The sequence below is a fragment of the Ornithodoros turicata genome, chromosome 2, assembly GCF_037126465.1.
Source record: "Ornithodoros turicata isolate Travis chromosome 2, ASM3712646v1, whole genome shotgun sequence".
Taxonomy (NCBI): domain Eukaryota; kingdom Metazoa; phylum Arthropoda; class Arachnida; order Ixodida; family Argasidae; genus Ornithodoros; species Ornithodoros turicata.
In genome coordinates, this window is record NC_088202.1 from 116,324,906 (window position 1) to 116,339,570 (window position 14,665).

The following is a 14,665-nucleotide window of genomic DNA, read 5'->3' on the forward strand; positions in this document are numbered from 1 at the left end:
TGACCAATGTGCTGACCAATGTTAGACCTAGGAACTGCAGACACACCGCACACAGACTAATATTTTCAATGAAATTTGGCGTGTCACGTCGAGCTATGTGATCCGTCTACAGTGAGGCTTACGTGTACATATTAACATAGCGCCACAAATCTGGAAAGCTACCAAGCACTCGCTCTAAGAAAAAATCGGTCATTAGTCATTTTAACACATTTCTCTATGTTAAGGGGGTATATTTGCACTGCAGGATAGTAAATTTCAGGTCAGAGGACTAAAACGGTTATTGCAATCTACACTCTAAGTCCGGTGGCGGATAAAGCACGGATAAGAGGCGCATATTTTGCTGCTGTTGTTTATTGTCTGCTAGCCTTATCCACCGAAACGTTAACAACAACAAAAAGAACGGAATAACAAGACAAAGAAAACAAGCTTCCCGCACGTGTTCACTGAAAAAAGTGGACGTATTTCTTTGTTTTGTTTGTTGAGTGCCTCGCGAACAGTGTGGCCGATAGAACCGTGGCGGTTACCAATGCTCACAAGTTCGCTGCTGTGTCATTGCTGCAGGTTGCATCACGCCGTGCAACGGTCGGCGTCTTGGTGGTGGTTGGTTAGGCGGACGCCGCTTATTTTCGAAGCAGTTTGTCGGTTTGTCTCCTTGGCCGTGACACATTGTGACATCGCTGAGGTTGTAGAAGACCGGTGTCTAGACAGATGGGCAGTATGAACGCACGCGTTGACATCGTACAACCCTCGCAAAACTTGTCAGTCGGGGCATCCGCCGATCAGTCATTAAAATGCCGGTAAGCAACAGGCTGCGCATTGTATACCTTTTCGAACACGTTACGAAATATTGACCATACTTGCAGCACAGCCACCTCTCGTAGTTGTCTCAGAAGAAGAAAATGATGTTCTGCGCGTCTATACCGGTAATTCACCTTTCCGTGACTGCGTTTCTACGTCATGTTGCACTTGCGCTTAATTTTCCTCCATGTGAAACTCTTCTTTCTTTCAGACTTAACTGGTGACACTCCGTCCTCCAACTACACTGGGGGAACACTGTGATCTGAATATTTCGGGTAAGGACATTTCGAATTATTCGTAGCAGCTAGCTGGTGTTCGTTTACTGAGATCGCTTATAGGTAAGACATTATCAACTCGTGTATATGCCACACTATTTAATTCTCAATAATAAATTGGAAATAGAGGCACATGAACACGATAAAAGCACGACACTTGAATGTAGAAGTGTGTGAGCATGTGAATGTGTGTCACAAATTGTTCGGTTAATTGGTAGAAATGCTTAAATGTCTGCAATGATTTTTTTCACAAACCTGGGTGCAGAGAGACTCCTATGCAGAACATACATGCGTCTTATTGGGATCGCGATTAATGTGGATTCACTTGCGAACTTGCACTGTAATGCAGGACAAACAGTTTTGTCTTGCCTTCATATTTTGGCGACTTCACGGGCGCCTAGTTAATCCCTTGCCATCCTAAGTGTGTAGCAGCGTTCATAACTGCACTCTTATTTTAGTTCTCTTGATTATAATATACTGGGAGGTATCATATTCACTGCATCCTACCAAAGTGAGAATGGACCGACATCATATTCAGATTACTTTTATCATAGTGACCCTGGTCCCTCAAACTCAAATGAAGAAGTCCTTATGTGTAGTAATACCTCACCCACTACAGTGACCTTCAAGTTCATCAGACATTGGTGCTCCTGGTACAGTACTGTTACCTGATTTTTTTTTTTTTTTGTATTATCATTTGTTGTATTAGCAAGGGAACAGCATGTTGAGGTATGAAATTGTTCAGCTTAATCTGTGTTGCTGTTGTATCTAATTTGCCATCTGGGCAATGCATTTTGATTGAAGCATATAAAAAAGAATAATGTTGTTCTGCATTGCACATGGTTTCAACAAGATCACCTGCAAGAACCACATTCGCGTTGCTCTGTTGTGAAAATCCAGTAGCTTAAGAAAACAACTGTCTTGTCAGAAACACACCGACAGGCCTGGTAGATACCAGAAGTATTGGTGCAGTACAAGACAAGTTATGTGCCAATAAAAATATACTGAATTTGCTTTCCACACAGGTGTGTGAAGTGTGGTGATTGGAAACATAGCATATAGTTGAAGTAGTGCATACCGGTTGAAGCTAACAAAGCGCGCAACGCATAACAGTGGGGGCGTATAGTAGCCGCGACGCATAGGGCACGCGGCGTGTAACGTGGAGGCTCATAGAAGCCGTGGCGGTTAACCCCTGTGGCGGATATATCCGGCCTCAGAGTAACCGCTATAAATTTGCAAAAAAATAGCGCCGATTTTTCCGCCACCGGGTTTAGAGTGTATCTGGGACTTTACTTCTTTTCTAAGAGTGCTGCACGTTCCCGCCATGAGTGGCCGCTTTCTTACCCGCTGTCCTTGTTGTTCTGACGATTGCGGAGCCTTACCTCCATCGGCTGTCCTAGGCCATCAGCAAAGACGACTGTGATAGAGGTGTAGGGCAGTAGTAAAGTAGTGTGGTCAACAGCAGCACCAGATAACAAGAAAGATTGTAAAGTCTTCACTGAATCATTCGACTCCACCTTTTCGCTGGTTCATCATCGTCCTCACTCACTTTCTACCCTGCTTTCAGTTACCTTCACGATAAGAAGATGTCAAGATGTTCTAGGCGACCGGTACAGGGATATTCCAAAGTTTTTCAACTAGGGGAGGGGGAGGTGTCTTGTAGGGGGGTGGGGGTGGGTGATGCCCATATCTGCTGCTTTTGTGGCGTTTTCTGCCCGGAATTTTTTTTTTTTGCGCGGTTTTAGGGGTCGCGGGGGTGGGGGGGATGCTGCGAAAATCCCTGATCGGTATACTAAATACTTTTTCGTGATAACATAGTGACAACAGGCGTGAAGACGCCACAGCAACACGAATTCCGCGAGGAGTGATGGTGAGACCGGAAATGGTAAATAAAGAAAATCAATACAGTCATTATCATCTTCTCCCCCTTCGTCTTGTTTCAGTCATCATGCGGTCCACCTATCCGATATCAATAGTATTGATTTCGCACGCTACGGAAGTATACGCGACAGTCAATATCAGCTGACCAATGTCAGCCTTTTCGCGAGTCTTCCCTTATTATATGACCGTTTTCCTGCTGCTGATCCGATGCTTTTCCTCTACTTAATGCTTCACATTGAATGCTACTTCCACTTAGTGGAAGTAGCATTCCCACAAAATTTCCACACGTCATGGTTTCCAGCTCTGCTTCGTGCTGCTCTTTGATATTTGCTTCTCTCTCTCTCTTTCATGTAGGATGGCATATACGCAAGCTGACAGGTGGACGAACTCCACCATACTTGAATCCGTTGTCTGAGCAAGACAAACAACCTTAGTCTCGTGTGTGTGTTGCTGTTTGTCTTGTCCACACTCAGGCTTCAGGTATGATGGACTTCTTTTTTTTTTCCTTTCCTTCCTGTGATTCTACGTGCTCATTACACATTCCTCCACTTCAGCGCAATGGGCCACAATTACTTTCCACATGATGCAACTTCTTTTCATTCCCCCGTCACACGAAACTTTCCTTTCCACCTTGCCACTGCACATTCACCCTCACCCTACCAGCGAGCGTGCATGTATCAGCCCTCACTATAGATCCTTTGCATCACAAGAGGCGCCAATTGGCCCCCCTCACTTTCAGGCCGACTACGCTAATTGGACTCGCCACCGTGCTCATGACCATCGTTACGAGACACAAGACAAATCTTCCTGGTCATCGCCCCCCTGCCTCTCTCTCTCCCGCGCGCGCGTTCGCTAACACAGAAACGCTCACATTCGGTTAAAAAAAAAAAAAAGAAAGAAAAAAGAAACACAATATTCAAATACAGGAAGCGCCTGCGCCGGGTACATTGAAATTTAGTACGCACCTGTGTCACCACCGTGACGAATGCATAACGCAGTTATGCGTTCGTCCTTTCCCGCGGGCAAGAGGGCGAGAAGGAACGCAATCCAGTCGTAATTTCCACACCTCGCAGACAATTTTCCGCCCCGAACGAGGCTTTTGTGAATGCGAAAGAAAGAAGGCAGAGGACTCCGACAGAACGGCGAAGATTCTCCTTTTTTTTCTCTCTCTCTCTCTCTCGAACGCTTTTGTAAAGGCACACGGCAGTCATTTTAGCTTTCTTTACTCTTTCGGCTGGTTGTTCGGCAACGTCGCAAACGACTCTGTGAGCGTTCCTGCTACACGTAGCGTAGTATGTTGGCCTCGCTGCACAAATCTGGAGAGTGCGACTTTAAAATTCACCCCGAGGGAGACTTTGGGGGCCCTCTCTCTGGAATCTCTCATTTGGCGACAACCATTCGCTATTTCCCGCACTTCATTTTGCTGCGATTTGGCTGTTCACGCTGCTTTGTTCGTGCAGGTCTTTTTCCTGGGTATTTGCAACCAGAGCCGTGTTTTGCTCGCGACATTCGCGTTAGGGGCCCTAATATGGTCCACCTATTTACGACTTTTGCTCCGCGAATTGGTGCACCACTGAAAAGACTCCCGGTAGCATTGAGTAGCTAGATTTGGTTGTTGGAGGAAGCACGGAGAAGTGAAAAGGAGGCGACTGGTAATGGGTACACGTTAAGGTATTAAGTCAGTGCGTATTCTTTTTTTTTTATCGCGTTAGTTAAAGCAGTAGTGAACAGTATGAAAATACAAGGACCAAGGGCCCGCACAAAGGAGACCGGAGTGGAACGGGGGGGGGGGGGGGGAAGGTGGTGGGAAGGGAAAGGAGGAAGATGGTGGTGGTGCTGGTGAAAGGGCTCGCCGTTGTCGGCCTCACAGAGATGGGCAACATCACGACTGACGCCTTGGGGGAATGTGCGTCCTGGGCCAACTTCTAAGAGAACTGTGCCGACATATGTCTGAAAGCGTCTGAGGAAAACCTAGGAAAAACCCCACACAGCTCAGTCGGCACCGGGATTCGAACCCGGGTGCCTCCCAGTCTCGACGTGACATGGCGTAAGGTGACATGGTGACAAGGGGGAAGAGATCTACTATGGTTCGAAAAGTCCTACACCTCGTCCAGCCAGCCGGAGTACGAATACGTGCATGTGTACTACCTAGGGCGACGTGCAATAAGTCGAGCGTCAGAAAAAGTAAAAAGAAAATATAACTAAATAAATAAAGAGAAAAGATACGATTAGAGGGAGAAACTAGAGCTGGTAAGCGATATTCGACTGCAAGTCACGTGTAGATGCCAAATACAAAACTGCATACAGCGCATGCGCAACTGCAAAGCGCCATAGTTTTTAATGGTATCTTCGACTGGCGGTACCAATGCTCTAAGCAAGAACGCTCCGACCTGGAGGAAGAAAGAAAATGGAAGAAAGAAACAACTGCCCAAGCTATTGTCAGAGCGTTCCGTTTGGACCAGTCGAAGATAGAGCGCTCTAGAGCGATTGGTGGCCGCCTGTCGAAGATGCCACAAGGAAAACGAGGAAAACGAACGGCATGTTCATGTCCGGTTGCGGTTTCGCGGAAGCGTGAAATACCACACCTTGGCGAGGACACGACAACGGTGCGCGAGCAAGATAAAAATGATTGAGCACTGTTTTCTGATATATAACAGCAAAACGTAACCAGCAAAGTTGATCTAGCGCTGGTGGCTTGATTGCCTTGCAGAACAGAAACCGGAAGTCATTGACGGTGACGTCACGGCACGCGAAAACGCCACCTATAAGATTCCGTTATAAACCACCCGCTACGAATTTAGTTGAAATATTTTGCACGGTGACTCCGAGCATCATAGGAAAGCATGTGACCACGACCGCCTACTATACTAGAGATCTGCGCATACGGCAATGGCCTAGGGGAGAGCCGGGGGGCTAGTTACGCTAGTGGCTGCCAGAAGCGCCACTTAGCGGGAGGGGAAATGACGTGTACATTATTATCATCATTTTCACCGTCGTTCGTCTGCTACCTGCTACGCACACTGATCTCTATTCTAGAAGGCTGGATCGCGGATAGGGAGCGCGAGAGCACGGCCACCGGCCGCCGTCTTGCTGTACCCAAAACTTAAGCGGCATGATATCATGCCAGCTTGTTGCAATTACGGCTGCAGCAACCGTACGGGAAAAAAAGGCAGGGCCTAACTTTCCACAGGTGCGTCATTCGTTATCAAGCTCATTCGCTAACTCTGTACATTCATTTCACCATTCAGAAGTATTTCCTTCAGGGGGGCATAAATACATTTTTTGAGTATGTAAATATAAATACAAAATACTCTGCTGAAAGAGGTATGTAAATACTCGGCATAAATACCTTTCAATATGAGTATTTAAATACAAAATATAAATACAGTATTTACATACCATAACGACTACAATAAATACTGTGAGGAATATGCCATCTGGAACTAGAGAAATAATGATCATAACAACAAATCAGCAAGGAACAATATCATTTATTTGTTAGATTATCATGGCGATTTTAATATTAGAAGCTTCTCGAAGACTGCATCTTCTAGGTATCTTGTGTTCGGCACACAGAATCGGATTCGCAAAGGAGAACATACCTCCGCAGGAGCCGATGAAGAAAGGCTTGTATGAAATTTGACGAAGATGCTTCGTACTACAAGGTAGTCGGGTTGTCCCGACCGTTATCCGCAACTGAAAAACTGGTCATCTAAAATGGTTTGTGGCATGTGCGTGCTTGCGAAAACACTGCATAACTGCGCGGCTCTCCAAACCCTGCTTTGTCCATCTTACCGAAAGGTCAAATGCAGGGTAACTTATGACTATCTTGCGTATTTATGAGTATTTATAAAGTATTTACAATAATAAATACTCAAAAATTGGTATATAAATATAATTATAAATACATTTTCAAGTCTGTATTTATATACAAAATATAAACACATGTATTTATATTTTAAATACAATTTCAATTACAATGTATTTAAATAATGCCCATCCCTGATTTCCTTGCACGAAACCAGCACTTTTGCAAGTTGTTTGATGGCTCTTCTGAGGCTCAAGAACACCCGTGTTTTACCCTGCGGGAAATATTGTTTGAGTGCATAATACGCTAGAGAAAGCATGCTACACTACACCGGAAGTGTTGTCATCGGGGTATGTGCGCACCCGAGCGGTGAACTGCATGCATTGCCAGCCCGGTACACGGTATTCTCTACTCAGAGAAGTGCGCAATTATGATAGCGCAGTCTTCTCTTTGAATCAGCTTCGCGCACAAGTTCAGTATTAAGTCCTAATTAGACCACTGGCTCCTTAGAAAGATGTATGGTGCCAAACAACAATGAGCGCTTGGAGGGCAATAAATACTCACACTCTCGATTGCTTCCCATTGTTCTCTATGGGAACACACAGCGCTTTAGGGCCCACCAACATGGCGGCCTGTGACAGTCTCTCTCTCTCCATCGATTTCTCTCCCATCCGCCATCCAGCCTTATACGTAGATGACGCAACATGTTGTAATGCACGCTCTACCCTCTTCCGTACCTCTTCTTGGTTGTCCACAAGGAACGGAGCTAAAGTTGTGTGGCTTGTGGTTGTAGTCAAGTGCGTTCCAAGATTAACGTCATGTTCGGGGGGCGTGCCTATTACGCAGTTGTCTTGTCTGTGATGGGTCGCATCGGGAGACGGGTGGCTGGGTTGAAAGTGTCGGGAACCGCAGGTTGTTTTTTTTTTTCTTCTAAGAGTATAAGAGTTCCGCTTAGTAAGTACGAACACGTCTTGCACGGCGCAAACGCGGGAATGCCGCGACACGCAATGAATGTTTCGTAGGAACAGCTGCAGAGTGCTGGACCTCGGATTCTCTGCAGGTTGTAGATGTGAAATTGCATTTCAACCTGTTCACATTTGTCGACTCGGATGTATACGGTACTACTTTATCGCAAATAATGTTATGCGGTTTGAAAAAGTAGTTACAATCATAGTTAAGTTGTCACCAGTGTAGTCTAAACACTTACTGAGTAACGTGTCGTTGGTGGAAGGAAAAAGAAAGGAAGGAGACAGAGAATACTGAAAGAGGGTGGTGTGAGAGGGAGAGTGAAAGGGGGTGAAAGGGAGGGATCATCAGGTATAGCCACCCCCTCCAACTGCTACACCTGATGATAATTGATTACTTTACTTAATGAGGGGGACAACTATGATCAGAGGTCTGCGTGGGTATGTGGCTCACGACCCGCACCCGCACCGCACCCGCAGAACGGTCTTCCAATCCGCACCCGCACGAGCTTTGGTGGAGCTACCCGCACCTGCTCCCGCGGGTCGTACGGGTAGGCCCGCACTACAGGGACGTGCAGCCTGTTGGGCTGTATCTTTTGCGTCTAGCGCAAATCCTTTAGTTTCGGATTAGTTATCTTTTAATAATAAAAGGTCCGAGCAGCGCGAGGTGTGTGATGACAAAGTGGTGTACCACATTCCCTCGCTGACTGGACCGAACTGGATGTCTGACTGATGCTCTCTCGGTAGTGTTGAAGCCACACGCACAGATTGTCCACAGCATAAAACCTCAACACAGCCGAGCTGCACAAGTTAGATACCTGTGGCGCAAAAAAGAACGAAATCGAAATCGTTTGTGGACGTTTAATCCCACTTCAGAATTTGTACATCAAATCCATAATACATAATTCTTGAAAGAACGGCCGTCAAATCGTCATAGAACACACTGGAACGGCGGCCCTTTGCGCGTTTATTTCGCGAAAAGAGCATGAACGCGGGCAAAGCGCGTGCACTCGCACGACCCTCCCACTCCGGCAACGCGGGTACACAAACACTTTACCCGCGACCCGCACCAAGTCACATTTTCTACCCGCAAATCAGAGAATAGTGCGGGTATACACGCAACAGCGCAGACCTCTAACTATGATCGCGAACGACAACTACTCGCTAGCCGAAGTTCGCTTCACGATTATGGCTAACGTCGCGCGAAGGTGAAGGTGATGGTGGTAAATTATAACGAGCAAGATGAAATGTGCTCATTCTAGAATACCACACTCCAGCTGTGAAAGACCCCACGTCATCGTCATCATCATATACTTGTTGTTGCTTTTGCGCATCAATATCCTGCAAGAAACTAATCCCTGGTCTCACATACATGTACGACAAGCGATACAGTTAGAGTCAGGGTTGGAAAAAATCCGGATATTTTTAAAAAGGTCCCATTCCAGTGGGCTTTTTTGGATAAAACCCGGATATTTTTGGATATTTTTTGAGAATATATACAAGGCTAGAAATGTGACACAGAGTAAAAACAAATGTGCTTTGCTGTTCTTGATTGCGGGTGACCTCTCATAGTTTCTGTTTACGGAACTGCCTGTCCCAGCAACATTGTATCAGTTTGTATTGCTTTCCGAAAAGTGGAGTTCCATGCACGCGTGGTTGAATGATGTGGATCCTACACGCCTGGATTAGCAGTCATGTTTCGGCGCACTTCAGCTACAGTGCTACCAGGAACTGGAAGAAAGTCTGTCCCTGAATGGAGTAGAAGAAAGCGGGAAAAAGTTAAATCTGAAAAGTTGTAAGTTAAAAAGTTAAGTTAAAAGTTACAAAGTTAAAAATGTTAAAAGCTAATGTTGCGCGTACCTGGGCTTTTGCAAACAGCCAACACCACAATAAAATGAACCGGGAGTTTTCCGTGCGACGTTGAATTCAGATTGTCTTTCACATCACATCTGGAGAAAATCTCTAAAAAATCCGGATAAAATTGTGTGGATAAAATTTGAAAAATCCACTGGATAAAATCCATGTAGATTAAGTCAAAACAACCCTGGTTAGAGTACACGCTAAACGCTTTTCTTGTTTTCCTCCTTCTGTAGTATCGACTACTTGTTTTAGAGTTTCTTACACGTGTTACGTGCTCTTTTAGCACTTATACCTCTGACACGGTATAAAAAGCGTGGCTGAAAATAATCTGATATGGCCAGCGTAGTAAGAAGAGAGATCAATACTGCTGCGCAGCACGACGGTAATGAGGTTCGTTCTGTAACGATGCATTAACGACACCGAAACGAACAATGACACTGCAAACAAACATTTGAGTGGATGATCGAACGAGTGTACACATGCAGTATAGAGTCGTTTGTGCAGAGTACACACAGATGGTGCGTCACCCGGAGACGATCGACGAGTGACACTATGCAGTCAACTTTGGAATTAAACTTGCGCGACACATTGTGTAGTGCCAGGGTGATATAACAACAGTATAATTATCTTTTATTTATGATCAGCTACCGTGTGGAGTGCCCGAGAGGTAGGTTACCTATATTCCGTAAGATTTATTTCAAACCAGTAACGTCGTAACTTACGCTGGGGCAGCAGTGCTCATTACGTTCTTATTTAAAAATATATATTTTTTTTTCCTGTGTCCTGAAAAGCAGAGATGGGGAAGTTACTCGACAAAACGAACTCGTTACAAGTAAGTTAATGGGTAAAAACCTAACTAAGTTACTGTCGAAGTTACTGGTTATAAAAATGAACTTGAAGTTCCCAAGTGATACGTTAGAAATGTAACCAGTTACTACTTTCAAGTTACTCGTCACGTAATATGCACTTTTTATTGCTTGACTTGTGTATATAATTGATTCAGGTCTTGATGTCTCAATGGGTGGAACAAGACATGTGAATATTTTTGGTACATCAAAATCGTAGAGCCGCACCAAGTGTAGCATTTAATCTAGCTACACAGTGCTATGATGCACTCCCTGACTCCCACCCGAGTCCCTGAATACACGGCCAAAACATAATGTGCACGTTCAACCGGAACGTACATGGCTGTCGTCTCATTTCAGAGAAATGACGCAGATCGCCTTATTTGTGCAGCAGAATTGAACAAAATGAACAAAATGAATGAAATGAAAATTGACAGAGTTCCATAAAACAGTTACTGGAAGTCATAAGTAACGAGTCGAGTTAAAATTAAAATAAAACAAAAACAAAGTTAGTTACAGTAACGGGTTACCCTCAACACTGCTGAAAAGTGCATAATACAAATGATTACATAACAGGTAATTTTATTACTTCAACTCTTCACATTTGTGCTCGTTGTGCGTGATCTTGCGCTTGATGTATTCGTGCAAAATGGTTCAGAAATAATTAAAAAAATGAGAATGAAAGAAAACGCGGTTTCGAGTAATATAGTATTTCTAACTTCGCCTGTAAATGTCACTTTCACGCTACGTTGGTCTTATTGTGGTCTTATTTAACATCGTAAAAAATAATAACGAATTAACATCAACCGTGTATTTCGTATGCATTTTACTTCGTCCGGACACGCGCTGCATTTATTATTTATTGATCTGCACCAAAGTACGAGTAATCCTTGTGATTTCAATATGTAAGGATTAGCATCCCATATTTGTTCACGTTTTAATAATGCGGCGTTCTAATAACACAGTAAATTAAGCATACAAAATTACATCGCTGAGACTGGAAGAATAACCTCGGCCGTAGCATATTTAAACCTTTTGTCAACGTTGTCGCCATGACCGCGTCCTCCGATTTCTGACACAATGAAAGACAATATCTTTCTCTCCTCTATAGACAAAGCCATAGAGGAGTAGCAGAGTTCGATCAAATAGCGGGAGAAACAGGAAAGAAAGAAAAATTAAAAAGCCTGCATCCATGGGCGATGAGCCTGACGCATTTAAACGCTGTAGGTTTGTACTGGTATAGCTGGCGGTAATTCTTTTGTGAACCCTTTTGAAAGCTATTACCTTTATTTTATATTTAACGTTTTGTGAAATCAGTAAATACCTATTGCATTGTTACTGTGGTGCTTGCACAGTTTCATTGTACCGCAAGCAGAGCCTAGCGACTACGATGGCATTTCTTTGTCTAGGGTCATTGACAGGGTTTGTTATACATGGTGTCTTACTCTATGCTTTTGTAGTCAGTGTATTTTTTTTTGTCACTTCACAAGTGTTGAAGTAGCCAGACACGGCTCCGTCAGGACTAACATCTCCATTTCTTTCGAAACTAAACCCTGGCGATCACGGAGTGGTGGCAGTGTCACGTGGCCCTTTAAAGACACGGACGGACATACACGGTGGTTAACACTATAATTAAAAGACATGCATTGTAAAGAGAAAGAGCGAGATGTGAAAGAGAGCGTCAAGGCGCGTGTGTCCAAAAATTATCCCGTCTACACTACCAAAAAGATGATAAAGTTGTCGTTATGGATATTAGAAGGGAAATAGAGAGAGAGAGAGAGAGAGAGAGGGGGGTGGGGAGGGAGAAAGGAAACATCTGGACATGTGTCATATTTCACGCATTCACTTTAATTCACGCATTCACACGTAACTCGCTAAGAATAATACCAAAACGCAGCTTCTTGGTCGCAAGAATGAGCGTACGTGAGTAACAATGCTGCTGCCTAATGAATAACCAGAACTGGAGCTCCTCTTAGCATTCCCGTTTATTTGCCAATATACTCGTCATCTCCGTTTCGGGACTATTGCTTGGGACTTCGGGTGCTTTTATTTTCGTCGCCAATAAGGAACAAGTGGAACGTAAATGGGAGGGACAGCGCCTTAGCTCGTGTGCTCGCCGCGGTCGTCTCTCGAGAACTAATTATGGTTCAGCGGAAGCATTGTCAGAAAGGCTGGATTAAAGCGCACTTCTGATTTGGGCCAAGTTCTACCCAATTCTCGGTGGCTTAATGAATTGGAGGCCTAATGCCTCGCAAGCATTAGGCGGAAGCTCTTTGATGGTCACGGTGGAGCAAGAAAAAAGGCGCAAGAACTGTAGAGAAGACGCAACAGGAACCGTGGCTACGGTAGCAGCTGTCATCGTTGAGTCTGAGCAGATGTCTGCTGCTCGTATTTTATGCGTTGTTTTATACATTTTTCATCCCATTATTTGCACAGTGTTGTAGCTCACTGACGTTTCGAATTGACAGATACAGACGGCTAGATTGGGAGGAGACTGTGGAGAGTGATTTTTCGATGTCCTCCGGAAAAGACCTCCCCGAGCGTTTAGATTGTGTTGGAGGAACATTTGGAAAATTCACTGCAGCGATGTCACTGCTAGAGCTTCGTTGTTTGTGAAAGATTGTGTGAAAATGAAAAGGACATCAGAGTTGCGTTCTCCATGTTAGTCGTAAGAAAGCTCCTATTCTCGGTCGAAATGTCCGTTCAAAGTGTTCCGTTCAAAGTACACGGAGGAGCATCGACTTGTGCATTCAACGGAACGCAGTACGGCAGCACCTAGTGAGATGTGAGAATAGATATTCACTACGAAATTTCATTTCCACAGGTACGAGGCTCACACTGTGCTGAAAGCACAAGTCTGCGGGGTTGAGAGGTAGCCTGGTGTTGCATTTTTAGTCCGCAAACGGTTCCGCGTTGAAGCCCTGCACAGGTAAGGCAGCTATACCAACAATCTGCTATGTCTCGGAGAATTCATTTCAGAAAGGGAAATTTTCTCAAAGAGAGGTAACGCGTTTCATTATCTTTGATAACATGTTTTTCGTGGTGAACACGAAGGTAGAAAGGCGCGTTTGTAGAAGTCGTTGTTCTGTTACAAATTTTGTTACGCAAATGTTTTCTGGTGTCCTCAAATGTTGTGACACAATGGCACAACAGCCTTTGTGGCTCGGCCTTGTTCAGAGTCCACATAATGTCCGCTCTTGGACACTGGGATCCGGAAATATCGTTGTACATAACCGACAGGCATATTCGGAAATGTGTCCCAATTGAAGTAAACGACATGGCTCATATTCCTAATCGGACACGACATTCGAGTACACGAACAGCAGTTAGGTTCTAATAGTTAAAGGAGCAAGAAAGTTACATTTAGCATTGCTCGTGATCCTGCTTCCTTCAGGAGCCTCAATGCAGAATATTTTCGCTGTACAGTGCCTTATCACTACGTAATTAAATTTACATAAACGCGCTGTAAAAGCAACCATGAGCAGTGCAACGCGACCTTGAAGGCCTGACCCGATCTCCTGGCGTGACGTAATTAGGTCTTTGTGACGTGACACCAGCCTGGGGAGCAGCCGCGAGGTCTCATTTTTCACTGAAAATTCGTCTGCTACAGACACGCGCGCTACTAGCTGGGGACTGTCTCCGTCACAGAGTGACGTCAGCATCGCACGGATTCCCTGCGGGAGTTCAGTGGTGTGTGCACACCAAAAACCACGTGCTCGCGGGCGCTACAGGTCAGCTCTTCTTGCGCAAGAGCACATGCTATTTCTTTGCACAATACGCGGCGGCCCAAAAGGAATTGTTCTTCAGGTGTTCTTTACTGTTCGTTCCCAGAATCTCCCAGAATCTAAAAGCGGTAAAACGCGATTAGTCAGCGTACAAGTCATGTGTGTGATTTCCGCTTGGTCAACTTTAGTCTTAGCGCCTTTAAAATTTGTGAGCCTTTCCAATAGACGCAAAGAAGTGAAGTTCACTTCCTTTGCTTGCGTGGTTCGTCGGAGCCGCGCACAATTCCGCTCTGGTTCGAGGAAAGCTTGTGCTTGCGGCAACGTGGCGAAGCAGCCCATACGCTCGCGGCAGTCGATGTAAATATATTTTCTCCCAGCACCTATATACCTATACACAAGAGAAACCCCACTATGATGCAGCTTTCACTTTCCTTCACAAAGCACAGTGAAACGGTATTGAAACGGAGTCCCATTCGCTGTAGTCGCTTTTCGGATGTTAGTCACGCTT

General features: G+C 44.9%; 1 long non-coding RNA gene across 1 annotated transcript; it reads left to right on the forward strand.

Annotated features, from left to right (window-relative positions):
* Positions 1–711: 711 nt before the first annotated feature.
* Positions 712–1,074, forward strand: LOC135383970 (uncharacterized). Its single transcript, XR_010420186.1, has 3 exons — positions 712–797; positions 864–923; positions 1,010–1,074. It is a non-coding gene; the product is annotated as an uncharacterized LOC135383970 (long non-coding RNA).
* Positions 1,075–14,665: the final 13,591 nt, after the last annotated feature.